Consider the following 11,714-nt stretch of genomic DNA (forward strand, 5'->3'; position numbering starts at 1 on the left):
GTTTCCGTTTCCGGGTCCTGGGCTGACCTGTCTCATGTTGTCCTCAGAGCCTAGCTGTACACCGTGATACTAACTTCCCAAGGTACACAACTCTAAAACCTAATGCAGACAGTCCACAAAAAGATTCACTGGAATGGTTCCAGGGTAACTTCAGTTATAAAAGCAGGATGCTGGAAATGTGAAACTAACACAGATAGTGCTGCAGAGCTCCGGCAGCATCTTGTGCAGAGAGAAACACAGTTAATTTTTCGAGATCTAGTCATGAAAATGGACTGGAGAATTGTTTCTGTGCTCATCAGAGATTCGCTCGTGATGTTCAAAGTCAAGCGAGACCTGGACTATTATAGATTCATAGAGCTGTATTAGCATGGAAACAGACCATTTGGCCCAACTCGTCCATGCTGACCAGATATCCTATACAAATCTAGTCCCATTTGGCCCATATCCATCTAAACCCTTCCCTATTCATATACCCATCCAGAAGCCTTTTAAATGTTGTAATTGTACCAGCCTCCACCACTTCCACTGACAGCTCATTCCATACACACACCACCCTCTGCATGAAAAAGTTGTCCCTTTTAAGTCTTTCCCCTCTCACCTGAAACCTATGCCCTCTAGTTTTAGACTCCCCCACCCCTTGGAAAAGACCTTGCCTATTTATCCTATCCATGCCCATCATGATGTTATAAACCTCTATCAACCCCCAGCCTCTGAAACTCCAGGGAATATGGCCCCAGCCTATTCAACCTTTTCCTATAGCTCAAACTCTCCAACCCTGACAATATTCTTGTAAATCTTTTCTGAACCCTTGCAAGTTTCACAACATCCTTCCTATAGAGGGGAAACCAGAATTCCACGCAGTATTCCAAACGTGGCCTAACCAATGTCCTTTACAGCTGCAACATGACCTCTCAACTCCTACACTCAATGCACTGACCACAAAAGGCAAGCATTCCACATGCCTTCTTCACTATCCTGTCCACCTTGGACTCCATTTTCAAGGAACTATGAACCTGCACTGCAAGGTCTCTTTGTTCAGCAACACTCCCCAAGACCTTACCATTAAGTGTATAAGTCCTGCCCTGATTTGCCCATCCAAAATGCAGCAACTCACATTTATCTAAATTAAACTCCATCTGATCAAAGTCTATTAGTTTCTGCTCCATGTTTATGAAATCAAACTGGTTCTTTGTTATTCGGCAATTAATTTACACAAGACTATCAGAGAATTTGAATCATGTAATTTATTTCTGTTAGGGGGCTGGAGGAAATACAGTGTTTTGTTAACAAACCTGAGTCTGTAATCTAGCTATTGGAACATGAATTTGGAAGAATTTATTTACACATGCAATAAAAATGTTTTTTAATATACTGGGTGACATGGTGGCTCAGTGGTCAGCACTGCTGCTTCATAATGCTAGGGACCCAGGATCAATTCCACCCTCAGGCAACTGTCTGTGTGGAGTTTGCACATTCTCCCTGTGTCTGTGTGGGTTTTGTCTGGGTGCTCCAGTTTCCTCCCACAATCCAAAGATGTGCAGCGTAGGTGGATTAGCCATGCTATAGTGCCCAGGGGTGTTTGGGTTAGACAAGGGAAATGCAGGGGTAGGAGAATGGGTCTGGGTGGGATGCTCTTCAGAGGTGGTGGTGTGGACTTGTTGGGCCAAATGGCCTCTTTCCACACTGTAGGGATTCTATGCCTACTTAAAAGGCTGTGGATTTCTTTCTACATCTTGTTTGGCCAAGGGAAAGAGTAGGCAGCTCAAGGGCTCTTTTGATCTGTGATCTCCCATTAGGAATTACGTAGTAACTTTTCCTCCTTGTCTGGAAGGGCCCTGCCTACAAGAAATTGAGATCAAAAACTCATTGTGAGTAAAGCACCACCAGAAAAACTACAGAATGCAAGTGCTTGTTTTTATAAAATTTAGAACTCTACATTAAAATTATTTTTTTTGATAAAGTATGTTACAACTCATTATAAACCTATAATACAAAAGGTCACCTTCAGATTATGTTTGTAATAAAAATTTAAGAGCTTTATACCTATAACCTAGCTCAACATATTGAGCAGAATGGGAATACAAATAATCTGCCTACACAATTTTTGCGTTGAACTAGTAATGCTTACTGAATGATGCATAGCCACAAAGCAGAATATATTGCAAGGGAGTGTAGGCAGGAGAGGATGTCATTCTCTTCTGAATATCTCCTCACAATTAATGTACTCCCCAAACAGCTGCCTCCTCTGATTTGAACTCTTACTACTGTTGACTTATTCTGCCACAGTAAATTAGCCTTCTTCCTGCAGGGCCTCCAGTTCCAGATATCTGAAATGAAAGGTTATGCAGTGCACTCAATATCACCATAATGTGAAACCTGCTCTAGAGCATACCACTGCAACAAATCCTATTGCAAAACATACATAGGAAGCCAACAGAAAAGAGAACCCCACTTATTTTCTGAAGATTAATATATGAAATCTGTTTATAAAATATGACACCTTCCTAACCACCCATTGTTCCTTAGATTAAATGACAGTATGTTATAACGCAAATGCACAAACATAGATTCATCGGTGAGTGTCATTATATGATGAAAGATGTGTGAAATATACTATCATTATTCGAATTTGGGTTGTTTTTAAAAAGGAGAAAGATGGATGGGGGTTACTGCCATAAGAGGGCTTGTTTTTAAAAAGCAAAAGCCAGAACATCATTCTGGAACAGTGACCTGAATGCACCAGTTCCAAGAAGACACATAACTGCAATCAAGGGCTTGGGAAAACCCCTGGAATATTTATGGAATAAGATGCTTATTCTTTTACATTTATGACAAGCAATATACATAGATTACGCCATTAGTTTTGTTTTCAGTTCAGAAAACACCAGTGCTTTTGTTGAGAATAACTGTGAATTGAGTTCAGAAGCAAGTTTCAGTTTAGGTGAAACCATTTACTGCAGCAGCAGTATTTTTCTAGTTTGTGAAGTTTCCAAACCAGGAATTTAAAACGTTTAGGCCATCAGATTTGGAAAGGGATCACAAAATAGTCCTTACATTTCAAGAAAGAGAAACTAGAAAGAGTCAGTTAATTGGAACTTATAGAGTTGAGATAGGAGTAACATTTAAATTTTTAGCAAAGATCTATAGCTCGGGTTGTGGGTGAGGTTGTTGACTTGCTCATCAGCCTGGTTTGTTTTCGTTCAGAAGTTTCGTCACCATGCTCAGTAACATCATCAGTGAGGCCTCCGATGAAGTGATGTTGTTCTACTCCACTTGAAATTTCTACTGTCTGGTCTGTTATGGTGAGTAGTATCATTTCCGGTTTTGATCTGTATGGGTTCATATATGGGGTGCAATTCTATATGTTTGCTGATTGCATTACGAGTTGAGAACCATGCCTCTAGGAATTCCCATGCGTGTCAATGTTTGGCTGGGGCTATTATAGTTACACTGTCCCAGTTAAACTGATGGCCTTCATTGTCCAAGTGTACAGATATTAGGGAGAGTTTGTGTCGTTTTGCTGCTAGCTGATGTTCATGTATTCTGATGGCTAGTTTCCTTCCTGTCTCTCCAATGTAATGTTTGTTGCATGGTATTTTGTAAACCATCTTGGTTCTGCATGTTGTGGGAATGGGGTCTTTAATCCTTGTTGAGTGTTTGTCATAGAGTGGCTGTGGGCTTATGGGCCACGTGGTTCCTAGTGGTCTTAGGAGTCTTGTTGTCAGTTCCGATACGTTCTTGATGTAGGGCAGTGTGGCCAGTGTGTTAGGGCACACTGTGTCCTCCTGTTGTTGTCTGTTTAGTAGGCATCTGCGGATGAAGTTGTGGGGATATCCATTGAAAGCGAAGATTTTGTATAGGTGCTCTTCCTCTTTCCTGCTTAGTTCCAGACTATTGCAGCACGTTGTGGCCCATTTAAGTAGCGTCCTAACGCAGCTTTGTTTGTGGATGTTGGGGTGGTTGCTGTGGAAGTTGAGGATTTGGTCAGTATGGGTTGCTTTTCTGTATCCTGAGGTTTGGAACTCCCTCTTGGTCATACGCTCAACTCTGACATCCAGAAATGGAAGTTGATTGTTGTTTTCTTCTTCTCTTTTGAATTTAATCCCCATGAATATGTTGTTGATGAGGCGGTGGGTCTCTTCTAATTTGTTGCGTTTAGTAATGACAAATGTGTTGTCTATGTACCGGATCCACAGTTTAGGTTGAATGTCGGGGAGAGTGGTGTGTTCTAGTCTTTGCATGACTGCTTCTGCAATGAGTCCTGAGATAGGTGACCCCATTGGTGTACCATTGATCTGTTTGTATACCTGACCATTAAAGACGAAGTGTGTGGTAAGGCACAGGTCTAGTAGTTTGAATATGTTGTCATTGCTGATCGAGCTGCTGGTCTGTGTTGCTGCTTCCTCCAGTAATGTGGCCAGTGTTCCTTTGGCTGGTGGGATATCAACTGATGTAAATAAAGCTGTGACGTCAAAGGATACCGTAATCTTGTTGTCGCTGATTTTTATGTTCTTGAGGGTATTGAGGAATTCTTGGGTTGAGTGGATGGAATGGGGTGATCTGTCAACTAGTCAACAAACATATAGAACTGGAGTTTCTGAGGAATTGAGTTCTGAGGAAGGGTCACCGGACCCAAAACATTAACTCTGTTTTCTCCTTCACAGATGCTGCCAGACCTGCTGAGCTTTTCCAGCAACTTTGTTTTTGTTCCTGATATAGAATTGGACCCCACATACAAACCCATACAGATCAAAAACCAGAAATGACACCACTCACCATAACGGACCAGACAATATAAATTCCAAGCGGAGTAGAACAACATTGTTTCATCAGAGACCTCACTGACGATGTTACCTAGCATGGTTATGAAAGGTCTGAACAAAAACAAGCCAGCTCAGCGAGCAAGTCAATAACCTCAGGAGTAACATTTCTTTGGACTTGAGTCTCAATAGTGGATAGTGTTGGAAAACAGGGTTAAAATTAGCTTAATGCTTGTTGAGTTTTTTTAACCATAACATGCATACAGCTTTTTTTTAACTTTTGTGTAATAAACTTATGTTCTGTTGTTAAAAAAACTTCTGTAGTCTCATGTGACTATGTTTCAGTGAGGAACTACTGTTAACAACAAACAAGAAATTATATGTATGATCTGTCAAGCCAGATTTCATTCTGAATTATTCAATATCACCATCAACTTGGTCATAAGAAATAATGCCAACATGATTCTGTTAGAAAGGCTCAGCATGAAGAAACGAGGAAAGTGCCTAGTTCAATTTCAATTTATGACTTAGATTACATTAATCAACCATTGAGAACAACTTAAAAAGCTTCTGAAAACCTTGAAAAATCTCAGTTTAAAAATAACAAAGCTCAGCAATTCAATACCTAAAGTTTTATTTCAAACACAGGCTGCAATTTGAAGTAACTGACCGCAGTATAAATCAAATATAAGGCATCCGATAGGATAGGCACATCACATTGAGCACTAAACTGACTCCTTCGCAGTCAAAGGTTGAGGGTACTGAAACCATTGCATTTCATACAAGGCTTCTAATCACAGGCTTCACTTTACATTTAAAGTGACCTGAACGTTAGATCAAATCGCAGTAACAGTAATCCTAACCAGTGCAAAACAATTCCTTCTCCGTAGATGTTAAAATGCATTTCATGCAACCAAGTAAATTACAGTGAACTAAACAAAACATGGTATTTGTAAGTTGACAAACAACAGCACATACAGACCATAACAACAACTCTTACAGTACAGCACAGTACAGGCCCTTCGGCCCACGATGTTGTGCCGAACTTTTACCCCAATCCTAAGGTCTAACTAACCTCCACCCCTACCTTATACTAGCATCAAATCCATCTCCACACTTCCCTTCCTTTCCTTGACCTCAACAATGTGCAGGCCAGATGGATTAGCCATGCCAAACCGTCCATAGTGTTCAGGGATGTGTAGATCAGGACATACCCCAAGACCTTACCATTAAGTGTGTGTGTCCTGCCCTGATTTGCCTTCTCAAAATGCAGCACCTTGCATTTATTCAAATTAAACTCTATCTGCCACTCCTTGGCCCATTGGCCCGTCTGATCAAGGTCCCTTTGTACTCTGAGGTAACCTCCTTGGTTGCCCACAACACCTTCAATTTTGATGTCATCTACAAACTTACTAACTGTACCTCTGATATTCACATCCAAATCATTTATAGGACAAAGCATCATTTCAGACCTAGTCTTAATGGCAAGGTAAGGGTCAACTCCGACTGAAAGAAGCATTAAAAGATACAACATGAAGAGGAAAAAAAATCAAAATGGAAGTCAGCGTTCATGGCCTGAAGTTGTTGAAGGTTATAAAATGCCTAATTTGAAAATGAAGTGCTACTCCTCCTTCTTGCCTTTGAATAATTATATGTTTAATCTCTTCCTTCTCAGACTGCAACATTGAAAATGCATGTTACACAGAGGGAGTCTATGCTGAAAGGGCAGCCATTCACAAGGCTATCTCAGAAGGTTTCCGAAAATTCAAGGCAATGGCTATTTCTAGGCACTGACTGAACCTCGCGGTGGTGTTACATCAGGAAGTTGGGCAGTCCAGATACCATATCAAAGTCAACAGTTCTCTCATTGTTTCATATTCTAACTTAATCTCTCCTTGGATCGCAAACCAGAGGTTCCTCATCTCCCTCACTTACACAATAAGTTCTTTAAACCAAAGGTTTGCCCTCAGATAGTCACAGCTCCTTGTTTTCCCTCCTCTGTAATCTCTTTGATCTCACCCAAACCCATCACTTTGGAATTTGATCCTTTGCTTCTTCTTTCAATAATGAACATTAGTTGCAAGCCCATCGAAAGTCTAGTGAGTTAAAGCTAAGTTAAAGTCTAGTTAAAGAAACCCTAAAGTGGAGAAATAGACAGACAGTTTAAATTGAAATAGTTTTCACACAGGAAGGCAGGCAGAACTGTTAAAGGGGGAAATCAGAGAGATGTCAGAGGAAGTGGGTTATTGGACCAGGTTACAGAAGCACCCCTTTCTTCAAGCTCCCAACTGATCTGAATATGCTGCTGTTGCACAGACAGTTAGGATGGGAATGGGTCCAGGTAATTCTGTGCAGTGGGTTGGGAATGTAAGTGGTAATTCTAGATCCATGGGGAATTCTGGTATAAGCAGAACTGGATAGAATTATTTTAAATTAGATTAGAAGCATAGTGATAGTGTCTCTAGATTGATAACACGGAGACCAGGATGAATGCTCCAGAGACAGGAATTCAGATCTTACACAGCAACTAGGGGAATTTAAATTAAATTAATAAATCTGCATATTCTGCTTTCTTGCAGTCATAAATCAGACAACTTCATTGCTCCATGCGGTGCATGCAGACAAGTCATGAGAGAGGTGAGGTCTCATTTTAAATCTTATCCAATGCTCCTTTAATCCACTTGATAATATTATCCAAAGTTAATGGTTTTATATAAAGGTACAGAGTGATAGTGGGTTATCAATCAGCCTGGAATTCAGGGATGAGATCATTCTGCATGGAGTTTTGGGGTGGGATCAGAGGTTCATATCAATTTACCTAATTCATAAGAAAATGGGAAAGTCATTTGTGAAGAGGACATAAAGTGGCTACAAAGGGATACATATAGGTTAAGTGATTGGACAAAGGTAAAGCAAATGGAGTATATGATGTGGAAAATGTGAAATTGTCCATTTTGGCAGGAAGATTAAAACAAACATGTCATTTAAATGGTGGGAGATTACAGAATTCTGAGAGAGAGGGGGATCTGGGTGCCCTTATGCATGAACCAAAAAAGTGAGTACACAGGTACAGCAAGTAATCAGGAAAGCTAATAGAATGCATTAAAATAAAGGGCGGCAGATGCTGAAGATGTAAAACAAAAACAAATTGGAGAAACTCAGCAGGTCTGGCAGCATCTGTGGGAAGAAAGGAGATTAAAAATTCCGAGTCCAGTGACTCTTCATCAGAACTGGGAAAAAAGTGGTATTAATGCTGAAGTCAAAGTTACGGGAAGGGGAAGGATGAATGGGTAAGTGACGATGGAGCCCAGAGGGACAGATATGAAAAGGATAGCTAAATTAGGAGATTATGAATAGCAGATCGGGATAGAAAACAAAAGCTCAATAAGTGGTAACAAGAACTGACAGTAGGAGAAAATGGGTGAGTTGTATATACCATATAATGTGATTAAGGGCTTTGGTGTATGTGAGAATGGTGACTGTACTAAAAGCAACCCAAGTTATAACAGGATTGAGTGTGGGTGGGTAAAAAAATAATAGATGGATGGATGGAATCAGGCTGTAAAGTATTGAACTCAATGTTGAGTCCTAGAGGTTGCAGCGTCCCCAAGCGGAAAATGAGATGTTGTTTTTTGAGCTTGTGCTGAGGCTCACTGGAAAACTGCAACAGGCCTGCTACTGAAATGTTGGCATAGGAACATGGTGGTGTGTTCAAATAGCAGGCAACAAGAAGCTTAGGATCTTTTTTGTGGACAGAACCCAGGTGTTCTGCAAGGTGGTCACCCAGTCCATGTATCATTTTCCCAATGTAGAGGAGACTGTACTGTGAACAGCGAATACAGTAAAATAGACCGAATGAAGGACAGGTAAATCACTGCTTCACCTGGAAGGTATGTCGGGGGTCACATATGGTGACACAGGAGGAGATAACTGGGCAGGTATTACACCTTCTGCAATTGCCGTGGGGATATGAGGAGATATTGGGAATGGAAGGGGAGTGGACTGGAGCGTACTGGAGGGAATGGTCCCTGCGGAATGCTGATAAGGGAATGTAAAGTAATTAGATCAGCACTGAACAGAAAACAAACTATAAAAAACAATGTTTTTCATCAGCATTATCAAAGTAAATTTGACACTGAGTCACATAAATTTGGGCAGACACTCAGAAGCTTAATTTTAAGAAACATTTTGTGGAAGAAAGAGAAGGAGAAAAAGAGATGGCGCTATAGGGAAGAAATTTCAGAATGTAGCGTCTGCATGGTAGCAAGAGGGAAGAGAATTCATTGCAGAAGACTATTGCCATGCACAGAAAAGATCAAAGATGAGAGGGCACAGATTTAAAGTAATTGGAAAAGGATGCCAAGGCAAGATGAGAGAAAGTTTTTTTTCATGTAGTGAGTGGTTGAGTGCTGGAATTCACTGCCTGCAGGTGTGTGGAATCAGGTTAAATCAAAATGTTCAACAGGAGCCCCCTTAGTCAGTTCTGCCATTCACTGGGATGGCCGATCTGTGGCCTAATTCCGTATCCCTGCCTTTGGCCCATTTCCTTTAATTCCTTTGTTTAACAAAAAGTTATCTATCTGAGATTTAAAACTAACATGTTATGTCTCACCTCCAGGTCAGGTGGGACTTGAACCTGGACCTTCTGCCCCATAGTGGGTAGGGTGGGGTGGGTCATTACCACTACACCACAAGAACCATACAAATCTGTTGTCTCATGGTTCTGAAGGAGTTTATATTCATGTTCTTAAGATCAGTCCGATTTGATGATGTCCCATGTCTTTGAGTGAAGGCAATTCAGTTCTTCAGACCTGCACCTGAAGGAGGCAAATATATTCTGTAAAACTCCTGAGAGTCCTCACTAATTATGCTTGACTAGTAATGTAAACTATCTTTTTCCTTCTACCATTTCTATCTTGCAATCAGTTGATACCTAAATGCCTCTTCTGCTTAGGTTCACCAATGGTCTATCTTCTACTGTTCATAATTATACGTGCTCTTGCCTCAGCACAAAGAAAGGAGGATTAGTGGCGATGATCTACCCGAACCTGAAAGCCACAGGTATCTGAAAATACAGTGCAATTCAAAATGGATTAAGAGTGTTATTTGAAACTGAATAATGTGCAGGGTTTCAGGGGAATGGCAGTAAGTGAATTGCTCTTTCAGTGAAGGGACACAGACAATGGGCTGAATGGCTGTGTCCTGCACCATAACAATTTTGTGATTCTAATAAATTAACACCTTGGTGAGAGGTGGTAACAGTGATTGATTTGATACTTTATGATTTAATATTAAAAGGCAACATGAGCATTCATTTACTATGCGGAGTACAATTTTGTTGACACCGATGTTCGGATTTTGCTGAAATTCCAAGATGTATGTCCATATCGTAAATTCAGACCATCAAGGGAATCCTAAGATAGAAAACGTGAAAGGGTACAAACAACATTTATCTGCTCTTTCTGAGTTCTTGTTCACAATAACACCCATCAAGCCATAGTGAATCAGCAATAGAAGTGACAGGCAGAGATCCTAAGCTTTCCTTGACAAGTTTTAGGAATCAGGTTCAAAATAGCTCCACAGATTCTTGATACATCTTTCTGCATGGAAGCTAAGTATGTAAAATAGTAAGTGGTTAAATGGTTAATAAGTGATAGTTTTACAATTAATATATCACAGTTAATGTTTAAAACAGATTGTAAAATGTCAGACAAATGCAGCAGAAAAGTTACTTTTGTTTTGGAAATGCTTTAGTAATGTGTAAGCAAGTTATGTAAGACAGTACTACAGTTGTTCCTTTAGATTTACTCATCGCTGTTTTTAATCTTCAGTGATTGTAATTTAAACTGCGGATCTGAATGAAAAAATATCAGTATTTTATTTTGGTAGGCACATCTTTTAACATATAAGCTGATATAATGTGAATAGTGTAAATGGATAAATTATAAATAATATTTACATCCCTAATGCAAGCATAGGAAGTTGTCCATTTCTATTCGATTGTCTAATATGGAATAAGATCTGCAAAGTCACAAAGTCTTTTTCTTTTTAATGGAAGGAACATTACCATTAGAAGTGGTCGCTTTTTCTGGCAGCTGAGTAACAAGTCTGAGTCAAATTCAGCCACACTTTAGTAGTAAGAATTCCCTCACATCAAATGTTGTCTAGGAAGTGTTCTTATTCATCTTATGCACAAACTATTTTACATAGTCCAGTTTGCTCAGTCATAGGCTGAGCCCCAAGTACATGCCCTTTACTCCACCACTGAGGGTGGGCAGAGATAAAGTTTTGACCTCTGTTTCTGTTTTGTAAACAATATATCTCAAAGATTAAGATTTCTAGAACACAGATTAGAGAATGGACTACGGCAGTTAGTTTTTGTCAATATGCCAATCTGGATGCAGATTGGAAGTTGAGATTTTTAAATGACCCATCAACACCGTGAGATAAGGTGAAATTAAATTATTTTTAGAATGTTGTGCGTTACTGTATTTGGATGTTGGTTGTTTCAGAATGTTGTGTCTGTCCGAGCTGCTGGGGTAAAATTTGCCACAGCTGTCAAAGTATGAACAGAGTTTTCAGAGCAAGTTGTTAAATGTGGATTGGCCTGAGACTTCCTTACTGAGATGGAGTTTCTCAACAGAAAATATTTCTTTTCTCAGCTTTGTAGTTAGTGCAATCCGGCAGAGTAAAGTCTCAACAAAGATTCAGACACCTGCATCATTGTAATAATGTTGAGTTATCCCAGCAGAGTGGAGGGATATGGTCTATGAAGTGCCTTCTCTGCTTGTTCTATATGTGTTGCAGTGATCTTATCCTCCAAAAAGTCTGTTTTATAGTTAGCTGCATATTTTATAATTTTGCCTTTTACATGGAGAAAATAGGTTTTTAGAGATTTACAAATGAACAAATGAATTAGGAGCAGTTGTAGATCAGTTGGCTTTTCGAGCCTAC

General features: G+C 39.9%; 1 long non-coding RNA gene across 1 annotated transcript; it reads left to right on the top strand.

The window, feature by feature from the left end:
* Positions 1 to 12: 12 nt before the first annotated feature.
* LOC125487153 lies at positions 13 to 10,074 on the top strand. The gene is made up of 3 exons (XR_007265674.1): positions 13 to 82; positions 7,340 to 7,397; positions 9,715 to 10,074. It is a non-coding gene; the product is annotated as an uncharacterized LOC125487153 (long non-coding RNA).
* The last annotated feature ends 1,640 nt before the right edge of the window (positions 10,075 to 11,714 follow it).

Source organism: Rhincodon typus, chromosome 37, assembly GCF_021869965.1.
Source record: "Rhincodon typus isolate 14 chromosome 37, sRhiTyp1.1, whole genome shotgun sequence".
In the NCBI taxonomy this organism is placed as follows: Eukaryota; Metazoa; Chordata; class Chondrichthyes; order Orectolobiformes; family Rhincodontidae; genus Rhincodon; species Rhincodon typus.